This window comes from Cebus imitator, unplaced genomic scaffold, assembly GCF_001604975.1.
Source record: "Cebus imitator isolate Cc_AM_T3 unplaced genomic scaffold, Cebus_imitator-1.0 Scaffold43, whole genome shotgun sequence".
NCBI lineage: Eukaryota > Metazoa > Chordata > Mammalia > Primates > Cebidae > Cebus > Cebus imitator.
In genome coordinates, this window is record NW_016107358.1 from 1,918,850 (window position 1) to 1,938,159 (window position 19,310).

The 19,310-nt window shown below is 35.9% G+C and overlaps 1 protein-coding gene and 1 long non-coding RNA gene across 2 annotated transcripts in view; both read right to left on the reverse strand.

The window, feature by feature from the left end:
- FGF12 (fibroblast growth factor 12) overlaps positions 1-19,310 on the reverse strand; it is a 577,089-nt gene that overhangs the window by 540,894 nt on the left and 16,885 nt on the right. The window lies entirely within an intron of this gene.
- On the reverse strand, positions 4,733-11,384 carry LOC108302907. Its single transcript, XR_001824580.2, has 3 exons — positions 11,368-11,384; positions 6,111-6,118; positions 4,733-4,879 (listed from the first exon to the last, which is right to left on the reverse strand). It is a non-coding gene; the product is annotated as an uncharacterized LOC108302907 (long non-coding RNA).

The following is a 19,310-nucleotide window of genomic DNA, read 5'->3' on the forward strand; positions in this document are numbered from 1 at the left end:
AACACACTAAAAACTATGGATGCTGTAAAAGCACTGTTAAGGAGGATGTTGGCAGCAGTGAATGCCTACATTAAAAAAAAGAAAGATCTCAAATAAACAACCTAACATTATACCTCAAAAAACTAGAAAAAGAAACTAATTCCAAAGTTAACAGAAGGAAAAAAGTAGTAAAGCTTACATCAGAAATAAATCAAATAGAAACTAGAACTATTTAAAAATCAAAACTAAGAGTTGAGTTTTTGAAAAAATAAAATTAACAAACTTTTAGCTTGAATCACTAAGAATTTTTTTAAATATACAAATAAGATAAAAAATGAAAGTGAAACCATTACAATAAATGCCTTAGAAATAAAAAGGACATGAGGGACTACTATGAAAAATTATCTGTAAACAAGTTTGATAGCCTAAGAGAAATGAATAAATTTTTAGAAACATACAACCTACCAAGATTGAATCAAGAAGAAATAGAAATCATAAACATACAAAGCTTATTAACATAAAGGGATTGATGTAGTAATTCAAAACTTCCCAACAAAATAAAGCCTAGGACCAGATGCATTGATGGCTGAATTCTACCAAACATAGAGAGAATAATTAATACCCATCCTATTCATCTATTTCAAAAATAGAAGTAGAGAAAATACATACAAACTCATTTTATGAGGCCAGTATTATCCTGATATGAAAGCCAGAAAACATACCACAGGAAAGGAAAACTATAGGCCAATACCTCTGATGAACATAGATGCAAAAATCTTCAATAAAATACTAGTAAACCAAATTTTACAACTCATCTAAAAAGTTATACATTGTGACTAAGTGAGATTATCCCTTGGGTGCAAGGTTGGTTCAACATAGGCAAATTAATCAACACGATACACCACGTTAACAGTATGAAAAATAAAAACCACATGATCAAGCCAGATGCAGTGGCTCATGCCTGTATTCCCAGCACTTTGGAAGACCAAGGTGGACAGATCACTTGAGCTCAGGCATTTAAGACCAGCCTGGGCAATGTGGTAAAACCCTGTCTCCACCAAAATATAAAAATTAGCCAGGTGTGGTGGTGTGGCACCTGTGGTCCTGGCTATTTGGGAGGCTGAGTAGGGTGGCTCACTTGAGACTGCAGGGTGGAAGTTACAGTGAGCTAAGATCACACCACTATACTCCAGCAGCCTGGGTGACAGAGCCAGCAGACCGTGTCTAAGAAAAACAAATATATACATATATATATATATATATATATATGATTTCAATAAATGCAAGAAAAGAATTTGACAGAGTTTTTACACTTTCATGATAAAAACCCACCAAAAAATTAGGTGTAGACGTAAATTTACTCAACATATTATAGGCCACTTATGAATAGTCTACATTAAAACCAATGGGAAAATACTAGAAGCTTTTCTCTAGGGTCTGGCTTAAGGCAAGGATGCCTACTATCACCACTTCTATTCAACATGGTATTGGAGGTACCAGCAAGAATAACCAGACAAGAAAAAAATATAAAAGATAGCCAAATAAAAACTATTCTATTTGCAGGTGACATGATCCTTTATGTAGAAAACCCTAAAGACTTCACAACAAACTCTTAGAACTAATAAACAAATTTAGTAAAGTTGCAGGATTAAAAAAATACAAATATCAATTGTATATCTTTACACTAAATATTACCTGTCCAAAAAAGAAATCAAGAAAATAAATCCATTTACAATAGCATTAAAAAAATACAATGCTTAGAAATAAATTCAACCAATGAGGTAAAATATCTGTACACTTGAAAAACCATAAGATGAAATAAATTGAAGAAGATACAAATAAAATATATCTCTTGTTCATAGATTGAAATATTAATAATGTTAACATTATTTATACTCAAAGCAATATACAGATTCAACACAATCCTTCTAATAATTTCAATTTCATGGAAATTAATTCTAAAATTTTTATGGAATAACAAAAGTACCTGAATAGCCAAAGCAGTCCTGTAAACGGAAAACAAAGTTGGAGGCATCACACTTCCTGATTTCAGATTATATTACCAAGATAAAAACAATATGGTGCTACCATGAAAAACGACACATAGACCAATGGAATAGAGAGTCCAGAAATAAATCTAGGCATATATATTGTTAACTAATTTCTGACAAAGAAAGAAGATAGAATGAAGAAAGGAGAGTGTCTTCAATAAATGATGTTGGGAAATCTGTATATCCACATCAAAACAATAAAATCGGAACCTTATCTTACACTACAAAATAATCGACTCAATATGAATTAAAGATATAAACATAGAGCCATAAAACTTCTCGAAGAATACATGTGAGAAAAGCTTATTAACATTTTCCTTTGCAGTGATTTTTTTGTTGTTTTCTGGCTGTGACAGCAAGCATGAGCAACAAAAAAGTAAATAAACAAGTGGGACCACATTAAACTAAAAATCTTCTGCCCAGCAAAGGAAACAATAAACAAAATGAAAAACAGACTCAAGATTGGGAGAAAATATTTATGAACCATGTATCTGATAAGGGGTTAATATCCAAAATATATAAGAAACTCACAACTCAATAACAACAATCAAGTAACTCAGTTTTAAAATGGTCAAGAGACCTGAATAGACCTTTCTCCAAGGAGGACATAAAAATATAAAACAGGTATGTGAAAAGATGTTCAATGTTGTTAGTCATGGAAATGCAAATCAAAACCACAATGAGCTATCACCTCACACCTGTTAGGATGGTTGTTATCAAAAGGATAAGACATAACAAATATTGGCAAGGGTGGTGAGAAAGGAAAATACTTATACTTTGTTAGTGAAAATGCAAATTGGTGTAGCTATTATGACAAACAATACAGAAGTTCCTCAAAAAAATTAAAAATACAATTACCACATGTCCTAGCAATCCCTCTTCTGTGTGTATACCCAAAGGAAATGAAATCAGTACTTTATCAAGATACCTACATTCCCATGTTCACTTCAGCATTATTCACAATAGCCAAGATAATGGAAACAATCTACATGTTCAGCAACAGATGAATGGAAAAGAAATTGTGATATATGTGTATCACAGGTGTGCACCACCATGCCCGACTAATTTTTGTATTTTTAGTAGAGATGGGGTTTCACCATGTTGGCCAGGCTGGTCTTGAAATCCTGATCTATACAAGCATATATAATATGATAAGGGGTTAATATCCAAAATATATAAGGAACTCACAACTGAACAACAAAAATCAAATAACTCAGTTTTAAAATAGGCAAGGGACGTGAATAGACATTTTTCCAAGGAGGATATAAAAATATAAAACAGGTATGTGAAAAGGTGCTCATTTCAAATACCACCTTCTAGGTTTTATTGTATATATATGACCCATATATCTGATAAGTGGTTAATATCCAAAATAGATAAGGAACTCACAGCTCAATAACACACACACACAATAAACACACACACACACACACAAACACACACACACACACACAATAAAATACTATGCAGCCTTCAAAAAAGGAGATCCAGTTATTTGCAACAACATAGATGAACTTGGAAAACATTATGCTAAGTGAAATAAGCCAGGCACAGAGAGTCATATACTGCATCTCTCTTATACATGGAGTCTAAAAAACAGTCAAATACATAGAAACAGAGAGAAGAATGCTGGTTACCAAAGTCGGAGAGTGGGGAGGAATGGGGAGGTGAATATCAAAGGGTAAAAAGTTGCAGTTGTATAGGATAAAGATCTAGTGTACAGCATAAGGACTATTGTGAGTAATATTTGTATACATGCTAAAAATTTGCTAGGGGAGGAGATTTTAAGTGTTCTTAACAACAACAAAAAGATAACTATGTGAGATGATAGGTGTGTTCATTGGCTTGACTGTAGTAATCACTTCACTGTATCTATGTATATCAAAACATCATGTAACCTTAAATATATAATAAGAAAAAAAGAAAAGCATATTTCTTTTATCTCTGAGTTGATAGATTACAAGTCATATTCAACACATTATTTGCTATTCCAAATACAAACCTAGCGTTTTTCAATGTGTCTTATTCACATTGTTTCTCCCACCTCGCCCATGACTTTCCCTACTCTGCAGACTCTGAATGTCCCAAACTTACCTTCTGTTTATACATAATTCAAACGCCAGCTCCTAGATTGCAACTTCATCCTTTGAGGTTAAGGGAGGAATGTCCCTTTGTTTTCCATTATCATTTGACATGCACACATATGTGAATTCTATTAAACTGCAGGCTCTTAGGAAATATAGCACTCATGCCAGAACCTTCCCTATCACCTACTATGATGACCTTCATGCACATAGTAGGTTCACAGGAAATGTCTTATGTCACTTTTTTCAGTTAACAAACTGACTAATAAAACGTGAGAATTCAACCTGAGTTTAGTGAATGTTTTTTACTTAAGGAATTCTAGTTCAGAAACTATGAATCAAATATTTAAAATTCTATTAGAATTTTCCCTCACCAAAAGTACAATTTCTATAGCTGAGAGGTCGTTTACCCAGCAGACTAAGTTTTGCCTACTTGTTGGGTCAATTAGTTGGCGAGAAAGAGGTACTCACTTTCTCAGTGTCATCTAAGTGACATCTAGACATAGTTTTATATCCTTAAAGGCTGGGTGCCAGTGGCTAATGCCTGTAATCCCAGCACTTTGGGAGGCTGCAGAGGGTGGATCACTTAAGATCAGGAGTTCGAGACCAGCCTGGCCAACATGGTGAAACCCCATCTCTACTAAAAATACAAAAATTAGTCGGGCATGGTGGTGCACACGTGTGATCCCAGCTACTTGGGAGGCTGAGGCAGGAGAATCACTTGAAACCAGGAGACAGAGGTTGTATTGAGCTGAGATCTCGCTACTGCGTACTAACGTGGGTGACAGAGCAAGACTCTGTTGAATGGTGGGCTGTGAAGCTCTCTGCACATGTGTTTTTCTGTGATGCTATGCTCAGCTTTGTTGTTTGTCGTTATCTCCTAACAGTAAGCAAGAGTGGAAAAATCCATTTGTACCCTCCAGTATGTTCCAGCTGGGTTATCTCAGTTGTCTTGTTCTGAATTTGTACCCTTTCCTCTAAGTGAGGCCAGAAGGCTTTTGCAGAGAAGCTCTGAGCAAGTGACTGATGCTAGCAATTCTTATCAGATTCACTCATTGAGGGCACCATGTGGGCAATGCTGCAGAGCTTTTCAGGGTGTTTGCATTTCTAGAATCAGCAAGCAGATGAGGGAGGAGCCCAGAACAGCTGGTGGAGAAAATAAGAGCAGGTGATAGTCTGGGTTCAGAGAAAAAGGGTTGTTTTTCTTTCAAAAGCTAGTACATTGCAGGCATGCTATGAAGGGATTGTGGAGCGGGAAGTGCCTGCAGCAAAGAGACTGCTGGACCAGGAGGCACAAAGCTTGGGTATGAGGCCCGACTTCACTGCTTACTAAATGGGTGACCTTGGCTCAGGCACCCAATCATGCTGATTCTCTATTTCCTTACTGTAATCAGTAGAAATTATTGTTCTGTAGCCTTTATAGCAATGTTCTCAAACTTTAAGGGGCTAGTGGTCTTGTTAAACGTGAATGCTAGCTCAGTAGGCCTGCATGGGACATTTCTAACAAGCTTCAGGTGATGCAAATGTGCTGGTTTGTATCATTTTATATAATAAGGCCACACTGTATTGAAGAAGATACTAAATGAGGTAAGGGATAGGGAAAAGCTTTATAAACTGTAATGCATTTTTTAAAAGCTACTTTATGAAGAGCAATGATAAAAACAGGTGCTTTCTATTTAGTACAGCAGTTCCTAGGATTGTTTGCCCCCTACACTGAAGATCTGAACTTCTTTTGAAGGGCTTCCCAACCCTCCCCCACCTCTCAGTTAGTTCTCAGTATGGTTGGTTCCAGCCCAAGGGCTGACTTCTCCTGCTGACAGAAGCAATGGGATCAGCATTTTCCAGAAGGCAGCAGGCTAATGTAGTGATTTAGCAATGCAATGATTCCCCAAAGCTTACTAGAGGGGCTCTGAGGAACCTTGTAGAAAAACACACAGCTCCCTTAAAGGAAACATGGTCTGAATCTACAACAACTTTTTGAAGGTATACATTATACTTGCACTGCTTTTGGAAACAGAATAGAAATAATTTCACCTCTTGCAAACTACTTTGCATTTCTGTCTCTCACATCAGCAATCTGAGGTTCTTGCATCAGAAGAGATATGCACGTTCTCTAAGGGGAAATTATTGATACTGTCCCAAATTTCTGATATATAAGGACATTCACTGAAGGTTAACTCCCAGCCCCAGTTCAGTATTCTGGAGGAACTTATTATTTAAATCTGGCAGAAGGCTCAGATGTTACTTGCCTAAAGGAGCTTGTTGTGGCAGAAAGCACACTATAATAGGGAGAAGGTGGACTGCCTAGTCCCAGGAGTGTTGCCTTGCATATCTGAGATCTGACTGTGACAGAAGCCACTAGTCAGAAGACATGAGGGCATGAAGATGGAGATGTACTGTGGCCTCACCAAAGCTCATCTCCAACATTCTCATTTTCACCGACTTCACCAGCTTCCTTGATGCTCTGCAAATATGCCAAGCACACGACTCCTTACAGGACTTGCAGTTGCTGTTTCCTCCATCTGAAATGCTGCTCTCCCAAACAGGCCATTGCTTGCTCCCTTGCCTAATTCAAGTGCTTGTCCAAATGTTGCCTCTTCAGTGAGGTCTTTCATGACCTACCTAATTAAAATTCTAAATTAATCCCCTAATGTCTCCTAGAATCCCCTGTCCCCCTGCCTGGTCTTTTTTTTTTTTTTAAATGATACTTTCCAACATCGGACATAAATGTTTTATTTATTTGATAGTCTCTCCCCCATCACAGAAGGTAAACTTCATAAACTCAGAAAACTCTATTGGTTTTGTTCACTGCTCTATGTAAACCAGTGCAGCACATAATAGGTCTCAAGAAACATTGGTGAATAAACAAATCAATATTTTAATGAATTAACTAAGCAATTAATAAGAGGGTTATTAAAGTATCAAATCTCAGATAATGTGGATGCTCATCAAAACTATATATGACCTCCTCTAACAAAGTTGTTTACTCAAAAATGTATTGTTCTGGACTGGGAGATAAACAAAGCCAGTATAACCAAGTTCTGTTTATGTAGCTGTATAAGTTTATACAGGCCCCTTACCTAGCTAACTCCCTTCTAAACACCAATATCATATAATACTAAAAATAAGAATAGCAGTGGCCTTATACACAACAATAATAAAAATATTTACTGAGTGTTAATATGTGTCAGACATTATCCTGAGGGCATACAAGCCATAAAAGGGAGTAAATATAGACTTTAATTCCATTAAACCTTACTTACTGACAGTAGGAAGAAGACAAAATGCAAAAATTTAATGAATAGTTAAATATTAAAACAAATTCCTGCATTGATCAAAAATGATGAATTTTAATATTTCTGTCAGTTTTATAATTTACTTTTGGTTCTCTGGAGATGTGAAACAGCTAGATACTTGCCAATGATATTCAAATAGCCACATATCTTCTCCCAGAAGGTGACGATCACCTCCATTTTTCAAAGAGAAACCACAAAATATCAGTGAGAAGACCTTAGTTGTCAATACATGTCAGCCTTTCAGAGTGCTCGTCACATTGTTCACTTCCTTTTTCAATATTAGTCCCTTTGTTCCGTTTAGAAAAGTGCTTTATGTTAATGCTTTAAAGAGAGTTATGTGTCATGAGAGAATTGTCTTTCCTCTTTCTGTCTAAAGATACGTATGATAACTGTCTTAGTCACTAAAAACCTGCCATCAGCGTTTCCCTATCAATCCTTAAAACGCATTTGCAGCTTTCAATTTTGTTTTTCCTTCTGATTCCTTGTTTCTAGTTCTCACCTGTCTCCAAATACCAGCCACGTCTTTTTCCTGGCTTTAAGTTTTACATCTCTCAGATGAGGGTTTGGGGAAAACAGCATCCATGCCATTTACAACTCTTTCATTTTGCTATACCTTAGTGTTTTCTGCAACACGGAAATCTCTTTAAACATTTCCACCCTTCACTTTCCTACACAATTTCAAGTCATAGAAAAGGAATGAGTCAGTGGTAATCATGGCTCTCAAAAAGCCATACCTGGTGAAACATTAGCACCACTGCTACGTGTGAAAAATTCTGAGTATAAACTATTCAGTCATGTTGGGATACAATATATCCACTCCTACAAACTTATTTCTAGTTTATAAAAGAAAAGCACAATTATCTAGGGCACATAACAAATATTCCATAATATCTAATTGCAAGTCAATCAAAATACACATCTTTTCCTCTTTAGCCACACTGGTAGAAAATCACCACTCTAACAAAATAAGCCATCACCTGCAACACTTGGAAAGAGGTGCATTTCTCAATTTATCCTGAGCTTGACCTCCCATTCCAATTAATTTTGTGCAGTCAACTCTAATGAAATATTATGTCACTCAGTAAGTATTCAGAAGTACTGCAGAGACTTGCAAAAGCCCGGTTGTAAGGCTTGATGCAACATCTTGATGTAAGTTCTCTCTCTAGCACTTTCTCTCTGGGCTTCTAGTTGATCATCTTTAGGATGAAGGCATGGTGAGACAATGCCACATGCTTGAGTAAGTTATTTCAATCTTTTCATTGTAATAATTTCATTGTACATCTTAAATGTATTCTTAAGAGATATTTACAGATAAAGACTGCAGTCTTACTTGCTGAATTCCTGATATGCTCCACCATCTCTAACACAAGACCCAAATCTCTCCTTTCTAAGTGGAAAGAAAAATTTCCCATAAAATCACTTCAGTTGCCTGAGGATGATAATTAGCACATTTCCTGAGATTTCTTTTTCAGGTTAAGCAATGTCAATTCTCTTAACCTGTCATTAAAGTGCTCATTTTATATACACACTCTCTCTATTTTTATAAGCTTCTTCTAAACTGCAGTCCAGAAATGGACACAATGCTTTAACAATATCCAAATAATATAAAATATAAACAAAGATCACATTCATGAAACCAGAAAATTATGCTTTTAAAAAAAATTAAATTGTAGCCAGTTATTGAATTTTAAGATTCACTATATTCAATGTGTTCAAATAAAGTAAAATTAGAATTTTACTTAGCAATAAAACAAATCCAAGTAAAATCCTGTCACATCTTAATAAAAATATACATTTCATTTTTAAAGATTTGTCACTGAAAATTAGGCAAAGTTGGGAGCAATAACTCTGACCACCATATCTTCTTGTTTTATGTTTGGCTACTTAACATGTGGCATTTGAGGCCACAAAAGAGTCAAACATCCTTGAAATGTTAGTGTTGTACAATATGAAAACCAAAAATAAAATTCTAAGGCCCCCAACAACTTATGGAACCCCTCTTGGCTAAAAGCATTCCAAATAAACCTGAAACTCTTGTTTAGGCCATGATGGAAAGAGGGAGGTTGGACATGCCTCATTATACATTCCTCCTTTGGAATTCAGGCACAACTGACCAGCATTAACATTCAGAGATCTTAAAACTGGCAAAACTGGCTTTTTGTAGCAATAGGATTCCAGCACGACTGGTGGCGGGCCCTGAAAGAAACTGAAGTATTTTGCTCCACAATATATTTATTTGACATACTTTGAAATGGCCCTGTAAAGCTGTCCCTTGTAAGAAAATCTACATTATGTAGAGAATCCTCCTCCCTTTCCATATCTTTTCCCTGATCCGGGAGATAATTAACTAAGAGGAGTCTGGCACCTTTTTAGGTCTGATTAAAAACTCAGAAGCCTGGTACCTGGAGCTTTCATTTGCATGATAAAACCTTGTGTGCACAACTCTTTATCTTAACCCAGACATTCCTTTCTATTGATTCCAGATCTTTAGATAATAAGTGTTTCAACCAATTGTCAATCAGAAAAGCTTTCAATCCACCTGTGACCTGGGAGCCCTGTACCTTTGAGTTGTCCTGCCTTTCTTTCCAGATGGAACCAAAATACATCTTACATTTATTGACAGATGACATGTCTCCCTAAAACGTATAAAACCAAGCGGTAGCCCGACCACTCTGGGCACATGTTTTTGGTATCTCCTGGGGCTATGTCATGGGTTATGGTCCTCCTCCTATTTGGCTTAGAATAAATCTCATCAAATATTTTACAGAGTTTGACTCTTTTCATCAACAAGCAAGTAGTAGTAATTTTAAGCACAACATTAATTATTTTTTAAATAATTCATGTAAAAATATTGTGCTGACAGAAAAACAGCAACCAAGAGAATGTTAGGCACCTCCCATATCAAATGAAGTTCTACTTGTTGCAATCTTTACTCTGGCTGTGGTATAGTGGCAAGAAAACTGGTCTCAGAGACCATAATTATAGTCCTGATTTTGTGATTGAGCAAGACATGTCTTTTATAAAAATAACTTTATTTTATGAAAAAGGGCATATAATATTCATTATCTGTAAAGTTAGATGATTTTTAAAATTATATATTTAAAGTATTCAATATGATGTTTTGCTATATAAAGAGTAAAATGATTACTACAGTCATGCCAATTACCATTTCCATCATCTCAGATAGTTAGCACTTGTTTTGTAAGAGCACCTAAAATCTACTCTTAGTAAATTTCCAGTATTTATATACAATGCAATAACAATACAATATTATTAACAATTGTCCTCATTCTGTACATTAGATTTCAGACTGCTTCATCCTATGTAACTGAAACTTTTTTACCCTCCCTCCCTTAGCATCTCCCACCCCAACTTTGGTAACCTGATAACCACCATTCTACTCTGTGTTTCTATATAGTCGACATTTTAAAAAATATTTCACATATAAGTGAGATCATGCAATATTTTCCTTTCTGTGTCTGGCTTATTTCACTTAACGGGATGACCTCAAGTTCACCCATGTTGTCACAAATGGCAGGCTCTCCTTTATTAAAGGCTGAATAGTACTTTATTGTACGTGTACCACAGTTTCTTTATCCAGTTATCTTTCTATGGGCCCTTAGGTTGTTTCCATATCTTGTCTATTGTGAATAATGCTGAAGTTAGGTAATGGAATTAAGATTTTTCCTAGTTTTGTGATCACAAACCAATGTGTTGTAAGTATTAGAGAAATTCACCTTGAAAATATACACAGAATTAAATACCTACATTATGTAAGTTGAAAACTTTCTTATAGCCTTCTTATTTAAAAAGAGAATGACTAATAGGGTAATATTCATGCCTACATGTAAAAAGGCCAAAGGCCAGTCCAAGGCCAGGCACAGTGGATCACACCTGTAATCCCAGCACTTTGGGAGAATGAGGCAGATAGATTGCTTGAGTTCAGGAGTTTAAGACCAGCCTGGGCAACATGGTGAAACCCCAGCTTTAAAAAAAAAAAATACAAAAATTAGCCAAGTATGGTGGCATGCACCTGTGGTCCTAGCTACTCAGGAGGCTGAGATGGCAGGATAACTTGAATCCTGGAGGAGGAGGTTGCAGTGAGCCAAGATCATGCCACTGCGCTCTAGCCTGGGCAACAGAGCAAGACTCTGTCAAAAAAAAAGAAAAAAAGAAAAACTAAGTCATTTTAGGCAAAAATTTCAAAATTTGAAAAAATTGATTACATATAGCTTAATTATTGATAATTATTTAAATAACGATATACATTATTAGTATTTTCTCCACATTGCTCAGGCTTTGAGAGTTGCAAGAGCTTTTAAACTGATTTCCAAAAGATGGTATTTTGTTCTATACCTGACAAAGTCTGTGTAATATTTAAATAAAACATAAGAAACACTTATAATCTATAAAGCATTTTAAATATGCTGTTTTTTATATTCCCTCTATCTTTTCAGAAAAATTAATCTCTTATTCTATAATTCTGGATTTTTGTTTTATCTTCCTTATGCAAGTATACCTTACAGATATAGTGTGTTGGGTTCTAAACCACCACAATAAAGTGAATATTGCAATAAAGCAAGTGACACAAGTTTTTTGGCTCCCAGTGCATAAAAAAGTTATATTTACATGAATACTACAGTCTATTAAGTGTGTAAGAGCATTATGTCTAAAAAAATAATGTACATATCCTAATTTGAAAATATATCATTGCTAAAAAATTGCTAACCATCATCTGAGCCTTCAGCAATTTGTAATGTTTTTGCTGGTGAAGAATCTGGACTTGATGTTCATGGCTGCTGGTTGACATGATGGTAGTTGCTGAAGATTAGGATGGCTGTGACAATTCCTTAAAATAAGACAACACTCAAGTTTGTCACATTGATTGACTCTCCCTTTCACAAAAGTTTTTTTATAGAATGTGATACTGTTAGCATTTTACCCATAGTAGAACTTCTTTCAAAACTGGAATAAATCCTCTCAAACCTTGTGAAATGGTTTGGTTCTCTGTCCCACCCAAATCTCATCTGTAATTTTAATCCCCATAATCTCCACATGTCAAGGGAGAAACCTAGTGGAATATGATTGGATCATGGGGGCAGTTTTCCCCCCATGCTGTTATTGTTAGAGTGAGAGAGTTCTCAGAAGATCTGATGATTTTGTAATAGTTTGACAGTTCCTCCTACAGGAGTACATGACCATGCCCAGCTAAGTTTTAAAAACAATTTTGTAGGGACAGGATCTCACTGTGTTGCCCAGGCTGGTCTTAAACTCCTGGACTGAAGCAATCCTCTTGTCTCTACCTCCCAAACCACTGGTATTATAGACATAAGCCAAAGTCTTGAAACCTTCAAAGTTATTCATGAGGATTGTAATCAACTTCTTCCAAACTACTGTTAATATAGATATATTGGCCTACTCTTATGAACCGTAAATGTTCTTAATATCATTTCAAATTATGAATCCTTTCCAGAAAATGTTCAATTTACTTTGCCCAGATGCATCAGAGGAATCACTATCTACAGCAACTAGGCCTTATGAAATATATTCTTAAATAATACATCTTGAAAGTCAAAAATACTCTTTGATCCATAGCTATAGAATGGCTGTTGATCATTCATGGATCATAACTGTTTGATACGTGGCTGAAGAATGGCTGTTGTGTTAGCAGGCATGAAAACAGCATTAATCTCCTTGTATTTCTCCATGAGAACTCTTGGATGACCAGGTGTATTGCAAATCTGCAGCAATATTTTAAAATAAATCTTTCTTTTTCTGGGCAGTAGGTCTCAACAGTGGGCTTAAAATATTTGGTAAGCTATGCTATAAACAAATGGGCTTTCATCAAGGATTTGTTGCTCCATTTATAGAACACGGGCAGAGTATATTTAACATAATTCTTAAGGGCCCTAGTATTTTCAGAATGGTGAATGAGCATTGGCTTCCATTTGAAGTCACCAGGTGCATTAGCTCCTACCAAAGAGAAGTGAGCCTGTCCTTTGAAGCTTTGAAGCCAGACATTGACTTCTTTCTCACTATGAAAGTTGAAGTTGGTACTTTCTTCAATGGAAGACTATTTAATCTCCATTGAAAATCTGTTGTTTAATATAGCTGCCTTTGTCAATTATCTTAGCTAGATATTTTTGGATAACTTGCTGCAGCTTCTACATTAGCACTTGCAGCTTTTCCTTGTACATTATGTTACAGAGATGGCTTCCTTCCTTAAACCTCATGAACTACTCTTTGCTATTTTCTAACATTTACTGTGCAGCTTCCTCATCTCTCTCAGCCTTCATAGGATTGAAGAGAGAGCCTTGCTCTGTATTAGGCTTTGGCTTAAGGAAATGCTGTGACTGATTTGATCTTCTATCCAGATCACTACAATTATCTCATCAGCAATAAGGTTGTTTTGTTTCCTTATCATTCCTGTGTTCACTGGAATAGCACTTTTAATTCCCTTCAATAACTTTTCCTTTATATATACCACTTGGCTAACAGTTTAGGGCAAGTGGCCCAGCTTTCAGTGTATTTCAACCCTCAATATGCCTTCCTCACTAAGCTTAATTATTACTAATTTTTTATTTTAAGTGAGAGACATGTGACTCGTCCTTTCACTTGAACATTTAAGAGGCCATTGTTGGGTGGCTAATTGGCTTAATTTCAGTATCTTTGTGTCTCAGGTAATAGGCCTGAGAATAGGGAGAAATATTGGGGAACAGCCAGTCAGTCAAAACACGCAGGAATTAACAGGTGAAATTCTGTTTGAGAAGTCAGTTATGTCTACAACACTGAAAACAGATTTTGGTGTGATATATTGTCTGGTAACTTTAAATTTGTTTCTTTTCCTTCAGCAGTCAGAACATATACAACATTTATTGATTAAGTTATTGTCTTATGTGGGCATGGCTTGTGGCACTCCCAAAACAATTACAATAATAACATCAAATATTACAGATCACCATGAAAGTTATAATAATAGGATGACTTAAAAGATTGCAAGAGGCCAGGCACAGTGGCTTATGCCTGTAATCCCAGCACTTTTGGAGGCCATGGCAGGTGGATCGTGAGGTCAAGAGATCGAGACCACTGCCAATGTGCTGAAACCCCATCTCTACTGAAAATACAAAAATTAGCTGGGTGTGGTGTCATGTGCCTGTAGTCCCAGCTACTCGGGAGGCTAAGGCAGGAGAATCACTGAACCTGGGAGGCAGGGGTTGAAGTGGGTTGAGATAACGTCACTGCACTCCAGCCTGGCAACAGAGTGAGATTTGATCTCAAAAAAAAAAACATTGCAAGAATTACCAAAATGTGACATCTGCAAAGTACAATTACATGAAGTATCCCTAAAATGATGTCACATTTTAGGCCATGCTATTTTCTACACTATATCAACCATGTCTTATAATAGGAATTCTCTTAATTTTGCTTCTACAGTGATTAGCATGGTGCCTGATTCTTAACAATTATTCATTTTTTGGTTAAATGAAGGAAAACAAACAAATATAAATTTATTAGAGAATGTGTCACAATAAAACGTGCTTTAGGTGCTATAGACATAATTGCTTTCTCATACAGAATTTCATCTGTTAATCCTTAGCCTCCCTTTAAATACACACATTGCTCCTAAATGCAATAGAAAAATGTAGTGAAGAGGAGATTTAATTAGTTCCTTTTCAGTGGTTAAAAGATGAAGTTTTGGCATTTTCTTCAAAATAATCCCTTAAAATTATATATTCAACATATGTATATTATTTGGACCCACAATTGGTGAGACTTCTGATTTAATAATCTAAGCTCAATGATATCCTTAAATAAATAATATTCTCATGATTTAAAGGCTAAAAGTCACATGTCTTTATAAACTGGAAGAAAGTCTCTGGATCATCTTTTCTTTCACCCACCTCATATTACCAATGACGTAACAGAAGCACATGAGGTGAAGCGACTTTGCCAAGGTCACATCAAGTCACCGACTGACTGCCGAACAGCACCCGGATGGATTCCAGATCACCCGACTCCCAGCCCAGTGCCATTTCCTTCCTCCCTGTCCTCTCCAATTTATTCGTATAGAACTAACTGACCAAGCAGAAACAATTGGGAATAGTCAGGCCTCTATTAATAACAACCTGCTTGTCATATAGTACAATATCGTTTACAAAGCATTTCCCAAATACTTTATCTCCTTGAATCCCTGCCTCAAGAACCCCAGATGCAAGATATTCACCTCCACTTACAATTCACTAGGCCTAGAAAGATAAAATGAAATGTCCAAGGTCACAGAGCTAAGCTTGAACCCTGATTTTTTACAACACATCTTGTTCTCTTTATGTAAATCCACAGCAATTTTTGTTATAGAGATGGAATCAAAGAAAAAGAATTGTTCACTATAACCCTTATTTGCATCCTATTAAGCCAAGATTCTAAAGGGACTTCACCAGTTAATTTGGGAAGTGTTTATTAATATAGAAGATCATTTCAAAAGAATGTTAACACTAACCAGATGAATAACCCATGCAAAAATAACAGATGAATTGTTGAGGGAAAAGACAAGACAGTCACTGATATGCATGTCCAGAAAAGGGATTCACACATCAAGGACAAAAAAGGCCTTCGTTACCCATTTATTTCAGTTTCCACTTTTGAATTGAGGAAACTGAAACACCTCTAATCTCAGACATCAGAAAGCCTGAGGTTATCCTAAACAACAGAGGTTATAATAGTTGTAGCTCCAGAAATGCCACCCTTGGAACTGATGCAGAAGACTCTTTGTTGGGACTCACAAAAGGTCCTGAGAAGTACAATCTCAGTCACTAATGCCAGGGGTGTAACTAAAGACAAGGCTGTACTTAGAATACAAGGTGGTGTTCAGAGCTGGCTTTATGGGAGCTGACAGAGAACAGCACATCCAGTCTGTGAAGAAGAAAGAGAACCAGAAGACCAGTCACAACACAGATGCATAAACAGTAATGAAGAATCATACTGTTTCTCATTGTTGAAGAATGAGAACAACAGAGAATGTTTAGTTTCTCATTTTTAGAAACAGCCCAGGAATTGCTTCCACCAAGGTGGAGGAGAAAGTTTTTGTGCCTAGTCAGATTTTCCAAGGATGAAGATTAATAATTCTCTCCCATGGACAACAGGAAGTTAAGTCATAAAGAATAGGATCCATTATTCAGAAGGCTGTAACAGTCTGGGGTGAGAAATGAGAGATATTTCAAAAGTGAAAGAAGAAAAACTTGAAGCATTATGTGCTACATGTATATCATCCCTGAGACTTTAGCTACTTTTTGCCTTGGATATAATGAAAAGTGCTATAAAAATTAAATAAACAAAGATGTTAATATATTGAGAACTTTATAGTATTCACTCAGTTTACCTTCTATTGTATACTTAACATGTGGCAAGCCACTGAAATTACAAAGAAGACATAGCTCTTGTCTTCATGAAATTCACAACCTAGAAAACAAACTATGACCCAAGGAACTATAGTATAGCATAGAAAGACATCAACACTACAGGAGAGATTTGAAGGACCAGGGAAAGAAGGACTTCTTAGAAGAAGAGCATCAGGAAAAACTGTATTGAGAAAATTACAATCTAAGCATCTGTGGAAATAAAAAGTTAATATACTTTGGGAAAATATTATAACTTTCAAATTGTATTTTGCATTTAATGAGTGATATAATTATTGCTAGTATTATATTACTGATAAAGAACTGACAATTGGACAATATATTTTTATAGTTCTTGGCTTCCCCATAATATAGCATTTGCTAATCATTAGTTAAGTCATGAAACTGTATATTTAACAAAATACATTACATTCTTAAGTGTTCACTGAAGACAACATGGTCTGCCTCTCCAAAATGTTTATATTATATGTTTATACATCTGTTGTGTGTTTTCAAGACAATGTAAACACAGAAATGTCTCAAAAATATATTACAAAATGACATACCAAAGCTTCATCTGGGCAACTGTACCCTGAATTTGCTGGCTGATTTTAAAATCAATCAATACTAACCTGTACAAATAAAAAGAGCGCTGTTCTTCTAGTTTAAGAATGGTAACCCTGCTTTCAAAAGAATCAGTGAGAACTCCGAGCCATTCTCCCTTTACGGCATTACATGAAAGGCTTGGAGTCTTGTGTCTATATCCAAAGTACAGTTCCTTCATTTAAGTTACTGCTTTAAAGAACTTCTTAGAGGTTTTTAAAATCAATACTTCCAGATCTATGAGACTCAGAGCCGCTGATTAAAATTTCAGTCATACCAAAAAATAATTGGGCTTTTGGGTGGGGGCTCAATATAATTTAGGGGAAAATATATTACTGTGAGACTCAAGAAACCTAAGTTTCAGTCTTGACTTCACCAGGATTGAGCCAGCTTTTCTCTGAGCTTCAGTTTTTACAGATAAAATGAGGAAGCTGAAAATGACTTCCAAATTCTCTTCTGACCAAGTTAAGACTCTATTATGGTGCTGGGAAATTATTAAGTTTGCCAGTTACAAATTGGCAAGGGCATTGTTCTGGAAAATTATTGCTTGAATAGTGAGAGTTAAGACACATTTCCAAACATGAATTTTGAAGACAGACTTAATCACTCCCACCCACTATAGCCTTTAGCACTTGTTAATATCTCTATTATGGCATTTACCATATTGCATCTTGAACATTGGTGTCTGTCTTCCATGATAGCTTGGAAGGTTCATGAGGTCAGAAAGTGTCTGTTATTCATTATCCTGTTTTGCCAATGCATAGCAATATGCATGACTTGGGGTCTGTGTCCAATGTATGCGTGATAAGTAGAAGAATAGATGAATGAGAATGTCAAAGGTAATTTAAAAACCTGTCTGGAGATGATCTTGGTAATTTTCTTAAGCCAGTAACTTTTTAAAAGCTATTTGCATGGTGCTTTCTCAAGGAAAGGATATCTTAATGACCCTTATGTCTGACAACGTACAGTATATTGGATAAACTAAGGGGGCTAGCCAGGGTACTGCTGAGAACGCCCCAAAATGCTACATCAAGCACTTCTGAGTTGAGAGTATCTTTCCAAGGGGTTATTTAGTATTTTTGGAATGTAAAGAGACTTCCAAGTAAGGATAAAACTTTGAATACTGGCTTTTACTTTAATTCCTACTAGAAACATAATTAAAAGTACAAGAAATTGATGTGTGTGTGTTTATATGTTTTGCATAAATCTTTAAAGACGGAACAAGAGAGAAGACAACAACAACAGAAATTTGGAACTATAAAACCAGCTGGTGAAGATATATCTGAGAAAGCTGAATCCTAAGTCAGCAATGGAGAGAGCCAATAGGCAACCTAACTTAGATTGCAAAAATCTTCAAAAGTTTAGACAGTTGTAGTACCATGTTTGTCTAGAAGTGAGGAGAAGGAGAAAAAGGTAAATTATGTAAAAATAATGGAAAATTTCTTTTTAGGACAGTGTTATAACCTCAAATCCTCTCCCAAACATTGGGCATCTAGGCAACTGCCCTCTGCAATCTCAGTAGAAGAATAGATATTTATTCTTTGTAGTGAACAGAACAAAAACTCTCTGCATAGTGTGCAGAGTAAATACCACACTGAAAATTAGGAGAGATTAAGTGAGCATTTATACATATTGCCAAAACCCACAGGACCCTCAAAATCAGGTCTTTGCTATTCAGGCAGAAGAATGGAAGAGTCTGTTTGAGGAATCTTACAAACATAAGAGGTAAAGACCTAAAGATATGGACCTCAGAAGCTCCACAATGAAAAACCCACCAACATCACTCTACAAGTAAGATCATTGACAACAAGTCCCACCCATATACATAGAGCTTCCAGTCACATTTTCCCCCCCCTACACCCACTTTTAAATATGAACAGGCAATCAAATATAAAAACATCTGCA